The sequence below is a fragment of the Pelodiscus sinensis genome, chromosome 26 (assembly GCF_052426305.1).
Source record: "Pelodiscus sinensis isolate ZL-2025 chromosome 26, ASM5242630v1, whole genome shotgun sequence".
NCBI lineage: Eukaryota > Metazoa > Chordata > Testudines > Trionychidae > Pelodiscus > Pelodiscus sinensis.
Window position 1 is genome coordinate 3438632 of NC_143077.1, and position 15954 is coordinate 3454585.

General features: G+C 62.9%; 1 protein-coding gene across 4 annotated transcripts in view; it reads right to left on the bottom strand.

The window, feature by feature from the left end:
• The window catches only part of LOC102445639 (CYFIP-related Rac1 interactor A-like), a 39686-nt gene extending 32279 nt beyond the window's left edge, over window positions 1–7407 (bottom strand). For 2 of the 4 annotated variants that reach the window (XM_075909015.2, XM_075909017.2), the window contains exon 1: window positions 7215–7407. The gene's annotated coding sequence lies outside the window, so the exon portion shown is untranslated. The remainder of the gene's footprint in view (window positions 1–7214) is intronic. The other 2 variants (XM_075909013.2, XM_075909010.2) reach the window with 1 other exon arrangement.
• Between the last annotated feature and the right edge of the window lie 8547 nt (window positions 7408–15954).

Sequence of the window (15954 nt, forward strand, 5' to 3'; positions counted from 1 at the left end):
CAAATACAAACCAGTCCGAATTCCAGCTTCTCTGGGCTTGGTAAAACTGGCCACATGGGTTTGTTTCCCTTCTGTGGTTGGAGCGGCAAGTGCATGGTTCTGTAGGAGAGATGTAACAGCCCATTTAAAAAGTTAACCGGTTGAATGTTAAGTTTAACCAGTTAACCAGGATCCTGCGGGCGGGGGGCCCGCTGGTTAACTGCTTACCCAGTAAGCATGACCCCGTGAGGATGATGCTTAGCGGGGAAGTGGTGAACCCTTTACATCCCTATTCTGTGCGCGTGCAAATTTAAAGTTTGCCGTCTGCAGGTGCTCGGGCACATGGCTCTGAATGCCTGTTCCATGGGCCATTTGTGGCCAGCAAAATATAAATGTTTAAAAGGAGCAAACGCCGCGGAAGCAAATCCCTTGAAAGGTTCAGACGAGCATCCGTGGAAACAAGCATCGGCAAGGTCTCTTTCCCTGTAAGAGACGCCCGGGTCTTTGTGGGATGGAGGGAATTGCTGGTTTGCACGGGACTGGGCTGCTGCCATCTGCTGTCTCTTGGTGGGTAAGACACCATGACCTGAGTGGCCCTTTCTGGCCTTACAACTGGTTCTCAACTCGTTTCAGTCCACGGACCACCAGGCCAATCAAAAAATTTTCGTGGACCACCTCCTTTAGAGACATGCTAAGAAAGCAACCGCTCAGCACGACGGCGGCAGCTACACTGATGCTCAGAGCCTCAGACGGAAGCTACTGGCAACACAACGCGGTGGCGTCCTAGGTGACGCTATGGATGACGCGCCACGTGCTTGTGAACAGTGTAAAACAGCCTAAAGGCAGCACCTGCCCACGCCGTGTGACTTTGGACAATGTTCCTGTGGATCACTGAAAAAGTCACCATGGACCCCCAGTTGAGAACCACAGCCTGAGAAGCTACAATTCTTTTCAGCACTTTTTCCTCGTGGTTTACTTGTTTCCTGCCTGTTAGTCTCCGTGCTTGCATGTGCCCCTCACCATTGCCTCTGGGCGCCAGCAACTGGGCGGGTGCTCGGAAGGTGCGGTGAGGAGGAAAATCTTGAGGCTACTCTGGGGTGGATGAGCAGGGAGGATTATTTATTGAGGCCTCAGGCTCAGTGCCCCCCTCCTCCAAGGTCTGTATGGGTGTGTATAGACTACATGGCTCCGTCGATGGAGGCATGTAGATTAGACAGATCGGCAGAGGGAAATGAAGCTGTGATTAAAATAATCGCGGCTTCATTTAAATTTAAATGGCTGCTGCGCTCTGCTGATCAGCTGTTTGTCGGCAGATCGGGGCAGTCTGGACGCGCCGCGTCGACAAAGAAGCCTTTCTTGATCGGCACAGGTAAACCTGGTTTCATGAGGCATACCTGCACCGATGAAGAAAGGCTTCTTTGTCGACGCGGCGCGTCCAGACTGCCCCGATCTGCCGACAAACAGCTGATCGGCAGAGCGGAGCAGCCATTTAAATTTAAATGAAGCCGCGATTATTTTAATCGCGATTATTTTAATCGCGGCTTCATTTCCCTCTGCCGATCTGTCTAATCTACATGCCTCCGTCGACGGAGGCATGTAGTTTAGACGTACCCTAACTGAGGTGAAATGGGGAAGGGTCGGGCTCCCATGTACAGGAGGCCCCGCGGCCCCGCCCGTCTCTCGGCAGCGCTGTTTCTGTGGTTTTGCTGCAGGCGATTCTTGGGCAGCACAAAGCGATGAAGAAAAAAGAGCCAGCGTGTTCCTTTTTCTTTACAGCTGAAATGTCTCTTCGGCGGCCAGCAGGCTCTGGTCTCTCCTTGGGCCATTCCTCTCGGTTGCCGTTCTTTGATCTCAAGCCGCCAGAAACAAGGGCCTAGATTCAAAAGGATTGAGGCTCCCAACCGCTGGGAATTGGGTTCTTAAATACTTCTGAGGGTCTGTGCCCAGGCATCTACGCGCTGTCCCCCTGCCGGCTCTTAGCGCCGGGTGCTGGGGGATGCAGGAGCCAGCAAGAGCCCCAGGGAATAGACAACAGTGTAAAAGGAGAAGGGGAGAGGGAAGAATGATCTCGTCTCTTGGACGGCCCTTCCGGGCCACGGAGCCATTCATAGAATCACCGAACACCTGAACCAGAAGGGACCTCGAGAGGTCGTCAAGTCCAGTCCTCTGCCCTCACGGCAGGACCAAGCTCCGTCTGGAGCATCCCTGACAGGTGTCGGACTCACCTGCTCTGAAATATCCACAACCCCCCTAGGCAACTTATCCCAGTGTTTAACCCTGACAGGCAGGACATTTTTCCTACTGTCCAACCTAAACCTCCCTTGCGGCAGTTTAAGCCCCTTGAACAGAAGAACGGCCAGACTGGGCCAGCCCCAAGGTCCATCCCGCCCGCCCAGTGTCCTGTCTCCCCACGGTGGCCAACGCCAGGTGCCCCAGAACAGGGAATCCTCCAGTGATCCCTCCCCGGTCGCCCCTTCCCAGCCCTGACAGACAATCCGTTGGAACTGCCCTACCAGTGACTCCCCCTTGAATGATTTTAGGCCCATTCAGTCTCTCCCGATCCCTGCAGGGCCCTGGAAAACAAGGGGCCTCGCTCGCCAGCCCCTCGGCTCTGCTCTCCCCACAGCTGGCTCAGTGTCTCTCCTGAGAGCTCTGTCCCAGGTGGGAGCTGAAGGAGATGCGGCTAGGAAAGCAGGGAGCTGCGGGGGGCAGAAGGGGGGGGTTCGCCACAATATTTGATCCTGGAGCAGCCACCCCCCCCCCCGTTTTCCAGCGAGTGAGCGCAGACGGCCGACTTGGCGAGGGCGGCTGAGACGCTGCGCTCTGCCTGAGGGGGGGCTGGGGGCCGGGCCGGAGCTCCAGCTGCCACGGAGGGGGCAGAATAGGGGAAGCGGGCAGGAGGGCAGCGACAGGGCTCCTCCGAAGGGTGCCCCTGCTTCTGTCCGCTGCCGTTGGGTCTCTCCCATCCTGCCCCCCACTGCCCGGTGCTGCCCCCTTGGGAAGCCCTGCAGCAGCCAGCCGGGTCATGCTGGGCATGGCAGGGGAGTGGAGGTCCCAGCTGCCGAGGACAGAGCAGGCGCCGGGAGGAAGGAGGGATCCATGGAGGGGACAGAGTGGTTTATGGAAGGGGTGTCTGGGAGGGGCAGCGGTGCCAGGTAGGGCAGGTCCTGCCCCTGCGCATGGGCGATAGGGGGGGTGTCCCTGCCTCTGGAGAGGAGAATTAAACCCCCAACGAAGGAGGGGTCTTGGGGCCTGCAGCTGTCAGCTGAGCAGGTCTGCCCTGCCCCGCCCTGCCCAGGGGCCGGAGGCACCTCGCTGAGCCAGGCACACACGGGGGCGGGGGCACTGCAGCAGGAAAGGTGCGTTGGGCGAAATCCTTTTACAAGCCCCACGTCACAAATCGCCGCTTACTTGATTTCAGGGGGTGGCCCGGGGGGACTGTTCCTCCCAGTCCTCGTGGGGCCACTCAGAATTGCTTGTGGGGAGAAGCTGAGGCTGCAATATACAGAGCGGAGGCTTTTGTCCCGGGGAGGGGGGGCGCCTGTCCTAGGAATCGGCTGTACACTGGGGGGCTCAGGACTTGCTGGAAGCTACCTCCTGGAATGGTGGGAGACCTGCCATGCCACCCCCCAGGGCCCGTGTCTGCTCCCCTGCAGGGAGTCTCTGCCGTACCGTCAGTCTGCAGGAAAGGGCTACCCGTGTGGAGTCACGGGGCTCCTCCTGCCTCTTTGTGCAGATCCCATTTTTCTCCCTCTCGGGTCCAGCCTCGCTACAGGGGCTGGATGGCGCGACAAAAAGCACCCAAAAGCAGTGTTCCCTGGAAGCTGGGTGCTTGTGCGGCCACTCAGGAGAGTTCCCAATGCCGCCCACCTGATTAGCAGAGTGCTCACAGCATGTGGTGGTGCACATCCATGTGTGTCTTGGTGCACATAACAACATTTATTCTGCACATGGATGAAAAAAATTCAAGGCACTATTGCCCAAGAACCTGGCTTGGAGAGGGCTCGCTGCAGACTGAGGATGCAGGAGTGAAACTCCCTGGAGGGTGGGGGAGGGAGAAAGAAGGGGGAAGGCGAATGAGGAGGGGGGTGAGTGCAAGAGAAGGAAAAGGGGGAGGAGAGGAGAATGGGAGTTCTGGACAGGAAGTGAGATGGGGGAGGAGCCACAGAGCCAGGGATGGGGAAGGGCAGCGTGACACTTTGCAAACCACCGAGGGATGCAGGGGATGCTCTCCGAGGGGCGAGCAGGACAGCGGATCCCCACGCGCTGCTGGGCGACCGCCCCCCTGTTCTGTCTGAGTTGCCAAACACATGATGAACAGCAGCCCCCCTGCTCTTCCTCGCCTCCAGCCATCGTCCCAGCCCCGCCCTCAGGCCCTGCAGCGAGGCAGAGGGGCTGCCAGTTTTGCAGGGAGGCCGCTCTGGTTTTCCGGGTCTGTTCTGCAACCCGCCAGCCCCAGGCAGGGTCCCCGGGAGCCGACTGCCTGGTGAAACCCTTGAGCGACACCCATGGCTGTGTTGCGCCGGGGAGGCCGCCAGGGCGGTTTCCAGGGATGGGGAGATGCCCAGACCTGCCCTTCGCTACCCACGTTGCCACTTGGCTTCCTGAGAGCTAAACCCCGCAGGGGGGCTCCAGCCGAGGGCCAGCAGCAGCCTGGCTCCCAGGCGTCGGGGCGCAGCAGACAAAGGCGCGTGAGGACAGAGCAGGCGATCAGAGCAGGCTGGTCGGGGGCAGGTCGGAGACAGGAAGGGAAGGCCGGGCATGGGAGGGGATGGGGCTTGTTGGAGGGCCATCCGGCTGGCAGGAGGGCCAGGCAGCTGGCCAGGCGTGACAGCGGGCCCCGGTCCAAGAGCAGGGTGACTTAGGAGCTCCGCGCCAGCGCCGTATGGACTCCATAGGCCCAGTCCCAAGGCAACATCGCGAGTGGGGAAGACCCATCGCCCGCTCCCCAAGGGGCGGTTCTGAGTCAGGCCCAGCCGTGCAAGCCAGGAGTGCCAGCGCCGGTGAATGCAAAGCAGCAGGTGCTGCAGCGGAGCCGGAGGGGTGGGGTGGGAGGGAGCCCCCGGGCCACCCCCTTGCAGAGCCCGAGGGAGCCCGTTCCCCATCGGCCCGGCAGGAAGGCCTAGATGTGCTGCTTGGGACTCAGCTGCCGTCCTTCCCGCTGCATCCCCGCCCGGAGCCGGCCCACTCCCTGCAGATCTAGAGGGGATCTAGCGGAGCCTTGCAAGCGTAAGGGCCTGGCCTGGAGCCGGCTGAGCGTGTCCCATTTCCGTAGTGCAGACCTGCAGCCATTGCTCACGCTCAGGGGCTGCGGCTGGATCCCCTACGGCTGCCCCCCCGCCCCCCGCGCAGCCCAGGTGAGAAGGGACAACAGCCCAGGGCTCAGTCCATAACACTCCACCAAGGACCCTCCTTTCCCGCCCGCGGCAGGGGGCTGCCCGTCCCCCACCCTGGTCAGACCCCGCTGTCCCCAGCTGCCCGGCCCGGCTCCCTCCCTGCACCACCGCTGTCTGCGGAGACCCCTGGCTCCCGGGAGGGGCCCGAAATGCCGCTCCGCTCCCGTCCGCCGGAGCCCCTGCCTGATGTGCCAGCTGTTGTGCTCTGCGGCGCTTTATGGCTGATGCTCAGGGAGATGGTGCATGGAGCCTGCCACACTGAATAGGAAGCTGGATCCCCAGGACCCTGCCAGCCAGCTGAGCCAAGCCGGGGCCCTGGGTGCCGGCCGCTAGCATGTTCCCACCGCCCCGGCGCAGGGGTGCAGAGAATCCGCAAGCCCCGAGCCCCCCGGAGAGGTGGAAGCTCAGGGTGGCCTAATTTCCCCCCGTTGCCCAATATCCCCTCTCCCAGACCCAAGGGCAGACCCAGGCTGGCCCCCCCTTCCCAGGTCTTGTTTTGCAGGAGTTCATTGCCTGCTCCTTGGCAGGCGACAGAGGAGAACATGTCACCGCGTTACCCGAAACGCCCTCCCTGGAGCTACTGACCCAGCATCACCCCCCCCCCCCCGCAAGAAGCCCCTTTGGAGCGAGAGACGCAAACCCCAGGAGGAATATCTTCCACGCTGCAGGACGGGCGGGGCGAGGGGGGCAGGATCCTGGCAGCTCTGACCTCGGGGAAATGCCCGAAAGAGGAGGTAAGGTCACAGGGCTGGGCCCGGGGGCGCTCCCCTTCCCGGCCGGCAGCCAGGCTGTGCTGGGGCCTGCCCCCCGGCCAGAGCAGGCGAAGGGCATCGCCCGGCTGCTGGTGCCCTCCAGCCTGGCCCTCCTGGGAACCTGCCCCTGGGGCCGGGTGGCAAAGCCGCTGTGTGACCCCGGCTGAAAGCTGCCCCCACGCCGGGCAAGCAGCCGGCGCCGGTGCCAAGCGGGCAGCGCCTGCTCCCTCCGCCCGCCCCGCCGGAGAACTTACCGCAGGGGATGCAGCGCCCTGCTGCCAGCAGCCCCTCCTCGCCGGGGGGGGGGGGGCACTGTTTGGGGGGAGGGGCAGCTTGCCTGCCAAGCGCACAGACTCCCCCAGCTCCTCCTGGCAGGGAGTCACCTTCAGCCCCCCCCACCCAGCGCAGGGGCAGCGGGCTGAGAGCCAGGCTTGGGGGCATGGGGGGGGGTGATGCAAGGGGCTCGGCAGTGCGGAGGGCACGGGGGGGGGGACGATGCACGAGGGGCTGATGCTTGGGGAGCAGAGGGGGTCGATGTACGGGGCGCGGGGGGGGCGGGAGTCCGGGGGGCGATGCACCGGTCTCAGAGGTGTGGTGGGCGGTGGGGGGGCCGATGCACGGGGCTCGGCGGTGCGAGGGATCCGGGGGGGGGGGGCGATGCACGGGGCTCGGCGGTGCGAGGGATCCGGGGGGGGGGGGGCGATGCACCGGGCTCAGTGGTGTGGTGGACATGGGGGGGGGGGGGCGATGCACGGGGCGCGGGGGGCTCGGCGGTGCGGGGAGTCCGGGGGGGGCGATGCACGGGGCGCGGGGGGCTCGGCGGTGCGGGGGGTCCGGGGGGGGCGATGCACGGGGCGCGGGGGGCTCGGCGGTGCGGGGGGTCCGGGGGGGGCGATGCACGGGGCGCGGGGGGCTCGGCGGTGCGGGGGGTCCGGGGGGGGCGATGCACGGGGCGCGGGGGGCTCGGCGGGGCGGGGGGGCCGGGGGGGGCGATGCACGGGGCGCGGGGGGTGCCCACGGCCAGGCGAGCTTTGGGGGCTCCGCAAACGCCACATCCCCCCCCCCCCGGCCCCGGGAGGCAACTCACCGCTCGCCAGCGCGGCTCTCGGGCGAAGCGGCCGCAGGAGGGAGGGAGGCCGGTCCCGCTGCAGCCCGGGCGGGGGTAGCGCCCAGCCCCAGCCCCTGGCGGTGCGCGAGCGCGAGGCGAGCCGAGGGAGGCGAGCTCCGTGCAGCTGCCGCGAGCAGTAGCCGGCGCATCACAAAGCCCCACCATAGACCGCGGCCCCCCCACCCGCCGCCGTGACGTGTCAGGTGCAGGGGAGCCAGGGCCGATTAACTCTCTGCTCGCCGGCCTGGCGCTTCTGCTGGCGGGGACGCTGTCAGCTCCGTGCCTCAGTTTCCCCTCTCGCCATTGGCCCGCTGGGCTTAGCTCGGTGGTGAGGGCGGCAGGGACCCAGGCGTCCTCCTCCCAGCTCTGCTCCCAGCCTGTGGCCTCGTGCCAAGAGGAGCCTGTCAGCTCCGTGCCTCAGTTTCCCCTCTCGCCATTGGCCCGCTGGGCTTAGCTCGGTGGTGAGGGCGGCAGGGCAGGGCAGGGCTGCAAATGCAACGTGACGTGGGGCTCGTCTCCAGGCCAGGCTGTGACACGGACAGTGATCGTCCCTCTCACCAACCACCAGCCTTGTCCATGGGGTGAGCAGGCCCCCTTCCGCCTGCCCCCGGGCTCCCTGTCACCCAGAGGCGCTGGGGTGGGGGTGCGTCTGGCATGAAGTGGTTTCCATCCTCTCCAGCATTTCCACTGACAGTCTGGTTCAGTGGCTCTCACCCCCCCCCCAATTGTCCCAGTCCCCTTGCTCGCAGCCAGGCTCCTGGGTCTGTCCCATAGCTTTTCCACAACCTCCCTGCACCCTCCCCACAACTCCCCCATCCTGCACCCTGCTCCTGCCCAGACCCCATCCCGCCCACTTTGCTCCTGCACCCCCTACAACCCCAGAGCCTAGGGGCACCCACAAAATCTACTAGCCTGGGCCCCTCCAGGCTCTGGTGTGCAGGGGAATGTGGAGAGCATCTTTCTGCTTCTCAGTCGGGGGCACATGGGGGGGATATTTTGTTTTGGGGGGTTTTTTGCTTCTCAGTTTGTGCGGCCCCCCCCAACTGGTTTTTCTGTGGAGCAGCAGCCCCCGGCCCAACAAAGTTCCCCACCCCCTGTTTGAAGGGAAGCAGCCACCCGGCTGGGTGTGGTGCCTGGATGCTGGACTTAGCGTGTGACTGTCCCGCGGCCGCCACTCAGCGCTGCCGGTCGCCAGCGGTTGTGCTGGGAACCGTGTCACTAAAGCAGTCACCGGGTGGGGAGCTGTCCCGCTTGGCACTGCCCGTCTGCAAAGCTAAGGGCGAAGGACGCCAGACGTGTGGCCTGTTTTCCATTGCAGGGTCCCTGTGGCTAAGTGCTGGCGCTTCGCTAGGATCTCGAGAGAGACCAACTCCCCCAAAAGCGAAGGGGGTTGGGGGAGAGGCCTGGCCTGTCTGCTCAGGGCCTGAGTCAGCGACACCCCTCCCCCTTGCACCAGATTGCTCTGCTCCGGATGGTGGCCCGGGGGTTCTGATCAGCTTTGGCCGGCCCGCATGGTTCCACACTCTGGCTCTGGCCCCAGCCCGCGCTGCGGCAGCATGCCAGTCCCCATGCCGAGAGGAGGCCGGATCCCTCCGGGCCCTTCGCCCCAAGGGGTTCACAGCCAGGGAACAGGTCGCTCCCGGGCAAGAGCCAGGAGGACACGTGTCTGGCAAACTGACAGATCGCCTCATGGAAAGAAGCCTTAAGGGTTCCCACCCCGATCCCCCTAAGGAGGGAGCATTGGACACTGGCCACACTGGGGAGGTGGAGCCTTTGGACAGGAGGGCCTCGTGCGGGACGGAAGTGCCCAAGACACGGGCCTCGTGCGGGACAGAAGTGCTCAAGGCACGGGCCTCGTGCGGGACGGAAGTGCCCAAGACACGGGCCTCGTGCGGGACGGAAGTGCCCAAGGCACGGGCCTCGTGCGGGATGGAAGTGCCCAAGGCACGGGCCTCGTGCGGGACGGAAGTGCTCAAGGCACGGGCCTCGTGCGGGACAGACGTGCCCAAGGCCCGGGCCTCGTGCGGGATGGAAGTGCCCAAGGCCCGGGCCTCGTGCAGGACGGAAGTGCCCAAGGCACGGGCCTCGTGCGGGACAGAAGTGCCCAAGGCACAGGCCTCGTGCGGGACGGAAGTGCCCAAAGCACGGGCCTCGTGCGGGATGGAAGTGCCCAAGGCACGGGCCTCGTGCAGGACGGAAGTGCCCAAGGCACGGGCCTCATGCGGGACGGAAGTGCTCAAGGCACGGGCCTCGTGCGAGACGGAAGTGCCCAAGGCCCGGGCCTCGTGCAGGATGGAAGTGCCCAAGGCATGGGCCTCATGCGGGACGGAAGTGCTCAAGGCACGGGCCTCGTGCGGGACGGAAGTGCCCAAGGCACAGGCCTCGTGCGGGATGGAAGTGCTCAAGGCACGGGCCTCGTGCGGGACGGAAGTGCCCAAGGCACAGGCCTCGTGCGGGACAGAAGTGCCCAAGGCACAGGCCTCGTGCGGGATGGAAGTGCCCAAGGCACGGGCCTCGTGCGGGATGGAAGTGCCCAAGGCACGGGCCTCGTGCGGGACGGAAGTGCCCAAGACACGGGCCTCGTGCGGGATGGAAGTGCCCAAGACACGGGCCTCGTGCGGGACAGAAGTGCTCAAGGCACGGGCCTCGTGCGGGACGGAAGTGCCCAAGACACGGGCCTCGTGCGGGACGGAAGTGCCCAAGGCACGGGCCTCGTGCGGGACGGAAGTGCTCAAGGCACGGGCCTCGTACAGGACGGAAGTGCTCAAGGCACGGGCCTCGTGCGGGACGGAAGTGCCCAAGGCATGGGCCTCGTGTGCTCACATGGCACTGGGGAAATGTACCAGCCCTCTATGCCCTGCCTCTCCCAATCACCCTGGAGGGACAGACAGAGACTGGTTGGCCTGCGTGTCACTCCCTTGCATGTCCATGGAGACAGCCAATCACAGGCACCGATTCACTTCATGCTGGGCAGGCCCCTCCCTCGTGGCTGCTCCAGCCAGGGGTGTGACGGGAGGGAAAGAACAAATTGCTGCTCCTCACGGGAGCGGAGGAGCCCAGTGAGGGCAGGCAAGGGGCATTGCCTGGGGAGGGTCTGGAGAGCAATGGGGGGGGGGGGGCAGAGGCAGGGAGGAGCAGGGGAGTTTTGCCTGGCTGCCCCGCGGGGGAGCCCAGTGTCGCGGGGGAGCCCAGGGTCGCGGGGGAGCCCAGGGTCGCGGGACTCGGCTCCGCGGGCGATGAGGCTGCGTGTGGCTGTGCCGACTCTCTGCAGAGCTGTCCGGGGTGAGGTCTCTGCGCCGGACAAGGAGGCGCGAGTCCGGCTTGCGGCAGGGCCTGCGGTGCGGGTGTCTCTGGTGAGCTGTGCGGCTATAGAAGTTGAGCCCCAGCAGGGCTGGGGATGCGGATGACTAGATACCTGCCTGTAGGCTCCACCCGGCTGTAGAGCTCAGAGCAAGCGTCCCGGGGGGCTGTACAATGTGCTGGAATGAGCGTGTAGCTGGGGGAATCTATGCAGCTTCCCAGCCCCTAGGACCTGGCAGGTGCTCAGGGTATGTCTGGCAGGGCCTGCCCTTGGCTGTGCTTTCTGTGGGCCGGTTACCTTCGTTTCCCGGTGGGAAAGCCCACAAGAACAGGAGATGGGTGGCAGCGTCTCCTAGGGCCGGGGCAGATGGGTGAGTCTCAGCCCGGGATCGCTCACAGAGGGGAACGCTGCGAGACCAGGCTTGGGGGTTCACTGTATGCTGCTCTGGCGAGTGCTGAGCCTTGGGGGCCGTTCCGCGGTGGGGAGGGCTGCCAGGGGAGGGTCGGGTTACTCCAGGGGCAATAGAAACTGTGTCTCTTCCTTGACAAGCAGCAGCAGATCCTGGAGTTGTCCTGCGTCCCATGGGCCCCGGTGTCCTTTGAACCCCGAAAACCACTGCCAGGCCTTTGGGGACGTCTGCGCTGTAGAAACCCCTCCATGAGCCACAGCAGCGAGTCTCAGAGCCCGGAGCGACTGGCGCGGGCTTGCGGGCCTGCAAATCGCCGCGTCGATGCTCCCGCTTGGGCTCTGACTCGCCCCCCGCCTCCCCACCTGGCTTCCGAGCCCGCGCAGGAACGGCTCCCTGGCTGGTTTTAGCCCCAGAGGGAGCGTTGATGCAGGGTTAGTTGGTGTTTGTAGACACACCCGTCGAGAGCCCCAGGCTATGGGTTTCGGAATGAGAATAAGATTTGCTCATGCTCAGCCGGGGGTCCCCGCGCAGCCCGCAGGCCAAGTGGGGCCCAAGGAGTGACCCACGCGACGCACTGCCATCCCCCCATCTTCGTTAGGCTGGGCCCGGGACTCGGGGGAGGGCACGGGACCAAGCGTGCAGTGAGTGCAGGACAACGGGAGGCTTGTAAAAATGTGTTGTGTTCCTAGGAGTTAATGCAGGGTCTTGCTTAGCTCCAGAGCGCCGTCTCCAGTTCACATCAGGGCACTGAAACTGCCGGCAGCGCGGTCCAGTGGTTAGAACACTGCAACCTGGGTCCCAGTGGTGGTTTTACCACTAACCTGCATTTCTTCTTTCTGTGTCCCTTTGTCTTGCCTATTTAGCTCTGTAAGCTTTCGGGGGCAGGAACCACGTCCCTGTAGCATAACTTGCACAATAGGGCCGCCCTCTTCATGCCCCCCCTCCGTGGTCGTGTAGCAGAAATCATAAGTCCTTCCTGCAGCAAGGGTGAATTTGGCCCATCATCTCTACGATGGACAGCCTGCTTCCAATCTGAACATCGTTAGCCTGACTGACTCATCATGTCAGACCTGGTCCGGTTTTGCCAACGGGCCATGTCACCGAGGTCATTCCCGTTTGGTCCCCCTGGGATTGTTTGGAGAGGATCGGGGTTGGCCGGCTTTACTGGTCTCTGGTTAACCTGGTTGCAGGTTTCCTAGCTGTGCCGTTTGCCTGCCTTCTTATTCCTGTGCTTGTCTGGGCACAAGTGCTAACAAAATACCTTCGATGCGGCAGAGTGTAGGATCCGCTGCTGCTTGCAAAGGCAGCTGGATTCCCTTGTGCGGGGAGTAACTGGCTTTCTCCTGGCACTTTCTCCTTCCAGAGCTGCCCCAAAGGGTCAGCAGCGCCCTCCAGAAGGTCAAATGCGCAACTTACAAATCCCCGTCTCATGCCAAGTGGCTCTTGGGTGGGACTGACCCAGGTGACCCAGGATGCTCACCCAGGGCCTGGGGAGGGTGCACCCCACCCCTCTTGCTTGGGAACCAGCTGATGGTGCCTCGCAAAGCTGCACAGTGACACAGAAAACTGTCCGCCGGAGACCACCCCCTCTCTGATGCTGCAGCTGAGAACAGTTCGCCTTTCACTCTCTCTCCCATATATGGTCATAACTGCACCGAGAGGCGCAGAGCAAAAGCGGCGTTTGTTGCAGTGTAGGCAGCCTATCAGGAATCCGGCTCCAAGGAAATCAGGTCATATCCTGGCAGGGCATTTACCCCATGCAGGGGTAGCAGCTCTCCGGTCTCACCTGGGTGTCACGGCCACCGGCTTGTGCTCTGGGACACAGGTGCTGGGGCGCTCCCTCGTGCAAACCCTGGGCAGAGGGAAAAGGGCTTGTTAAAGGAATCAATAGCCTGGACCAGAAGGGACTCGGGTGAGAGGAGCCCTTGATCGGGGGACAGAGCCATGGGAAGGAATCGACTTCCAGGGCATGCAGGGAAAGAATCAAAAGAAACCAAGGTTCCGATCAAGACGCCTCCCCAGATTAGTAACACTCACAAATCCCGGTTCTCCGCAAGCCACCGCGCCCTGTCGCTTGCGTGTGTGAGAGGGCCAGTCCCTGCGCAGCTGGAACGCGACGGAGCGGCGCTAATTCACACCCGGGCAGAATCTGGCCCCTGTGTGTTCTCCACCAATCCGATTTTGATGCACCAACATGATTTGGATTTTTCTTGCCTGTGTCAAGTTGCTTTCGCCTGGGGTGGCGCCTTTCCCCCTCCTGGAGCTTGGCCCCTAGGGCTCAGTTAGGAAGCTGCCGTCCCGACTCCCCGGGCTGGAGCATTGGGAAGTCACGACTCTCATTGTTTCATCAGGCTGAGTCTGTCTCTGACCCCGTCTCTGCTGATTTTCATCTCAGGAAATTATTTTGCCCCAGACAGCTGCATTCCCTCCAAAGAGCCCAAAAGCCGGCCTGGGGAGAGGGGAGCAGGAAGCCTGCGGTGGCCAGGCCGGGAGGCTGTGTGCTGGAGGGGAGGGGTCTGAGCCTGTGGTGTCTGGTTCATATTCCCTGAGTACGTGTGGACGCGCCGGGCAGAGGGGGTGGTTCTGGCTGAGGTGCCGAATAGGAATGCCCTGGTGGCAGACGTCTGAGAATGTGCCAGAAGCCATAGACCCCTGCGCGGCTACCAAAATTGGTATCCGCGGCCATATCCGCAAAAACGAGCCGGGGAGACGGCTATAAGGCGGAGGGCCCTAGATACAAAACGTGTATCTGCATCTGCAAAACTGAGCTGCGGATGCGGCTACCCGTGGCTATACAACGGATCTCCGCGGATTTGCGGGGCTCTCGAATTTGCCCTGGGGGAGAGGGGGTTGAGGTTGCATCCTAGCGGGTGCAGGCATTGGCTACACGCTCGGGAGGGCACCTGGTTGCCATGGAGTGTATGTCTGCATGGGGCTGGCATGCTCAGAGGTGCGTGCGTGTGCATGGCATGGCGTGTGCTCGGCGGTTTGTGTGCGGGGGGGGGCGCATGGTCATTGCAAAGCTCTGCTGCTTCACAGGGCATGGATTCTGCCATTGGGGCATTTGTGCTTAATTTATCGCCCCCCCCCCCATGCCCAGCTAGGACTGTCCCAGCCGATTTCCCACGAGCGAGGTGCTCTCTGCCTCCTGTGCGCACAAGTGTCCTCTGCCCACCACCCGAGTGTCATCACACCGAGCCTGCGGAGGAGCCTGCAGAGGGATTGCGGGGGCAGGGAACCAGAGAGGGGCTGGTGGGCTTGCACCAGAGGGAGAGAGGAGAGAAAGGGGCCGCGGGGGAGGGGGAGGGATGGACGGAGCCAGGCTGAGGCGCAGAGTGAAGCAGGCAGGCCGTGAGGCCGGAGTGATGCTAACTGGCCCAGTCACGTGAGACGACTCACTGGGCTGGGGGGGACAGCCACCTTGCCAACCTGCACCTAGGAAAATGCTCCAGCCCCTTCCCCCCACTGCCCACCTGAGCCCACCTCAGCCGGGATGGGAGGGACCAGCGAGCAGAGGGGACGGGGCCGAGAGCCTCTCCCTGAGGTGCCGGGGGAGGTGCTCCCAGACCTTTCCAAAAGGCAGGCTGGCGCTTCCCCGGCTCCCCTGCAGTGCAGTGCTGCAGTCGGGGGACACCCAGAAAGCCTGACGCTGCTGAAGCAGCATGTTTCCCTGGGGCTGGGTAAGAGCGGCTCAGAGGAAGCGTTAGGAGGAGGCCAGGGCTTCCGTGGAGCCAGAGGAGGTTACCCTGTCCCTTGCTGAACCTTTGCTGACCCTGTGCCCTAGACAGACAGGCGCTTAGCCTCAAGGATGCACCTCCAGGGGGACTGTGTTAGCTGCCGAGCTGGGCCCAGCCTTGGCTTGGCAGACGCCTAGGACCGGAGCAGCAGAGGGTTGCAGATTGGGATTGAGAGGTGAAAGCTTCTGTGAGACCTGCCTGGTTTGCGTTTAGCTCCAGCTTACGCTAGTAGCCCCTTGCTTGCACCAGTGCTAAATTCACGTGCCTTGAAAAACCAAGGGACCCGTCTGACTTTCTTGCCCTGGGCTGCCGGGTGCTGTTGCGGCGTGCTGTTAAAGAGTCCCTCGTTCCACCCCAGCAGTGGCTGCTTTCCAGGGTGGAGAGAAGCGATTCCTCCGGGTGTGCTGGGAGAGCCTCTGGGATGCAAGATGCTCCGTGATGACAGGGTGATGTAACGAGAGGGAGAAAATTGTCCATCGGGGGGTGCGTACGGCACGACATGTGTTTGTAAGAACTGGAGCTTAAATATTTCATGGTATTTTTTTGCAGTGCCTCAGGGAGCTATTTATAGAATCCAATTAATGTGGAATCTTTCCCCGGTGAGTGGAACGACCAGGCGCTCTGTGAATGGCTTCCTCAGGCACCGAAGCCCAGCACGACGGAGGATGCCGTGATCTCGCGATCAAGTCGGGTTCTCCCGGGAGCTGAATGCCTGGCACTGAGTGTCCACACCTTGAGCCCAGGACAAGTCGCTGAACTTTGAGGGTGGCTCTAGCTCAGGGGTGGGCAAATACCAGGCCCCCACTGCTATATTTATCCCCACAGCCGCAGGTCACAGTCACAACTCCCATTGGCCACGGATCGCTGTTCCTGGCCACTGAGAACAGCAGGAAGAGGTGTCCTGGCCCACGCTGCTTTCTAAACCTCCCTTGCTGCAAGTTAAGCCCCTTGCTTCTTGTCCTGTCATCCAGAGGCCAAGGAGAACCATTTTTCTCCCTCCTCCTTGTAACACTCTTTTGGATACTTGACAGCTGCTCTCATGTCGTAAGAACAGAAGAACATAAGAACGGCCATACTGGGTCAGACCAAAGGTCCATCTAGCCCAGTGTCCTGTCTGCCCACAGTGGCCAGCACCAGGTGCCCCAGAGAGGGAGGACCGAAGACAATGATCAAGCGATTTGTCTCCTGCCATCCCTCTCCAGCCTCTGACAAACAGAGGCCAGGGACACCATTTCTATCCCCTGGCTAATAGCCTTTTATGGACCTAACCTC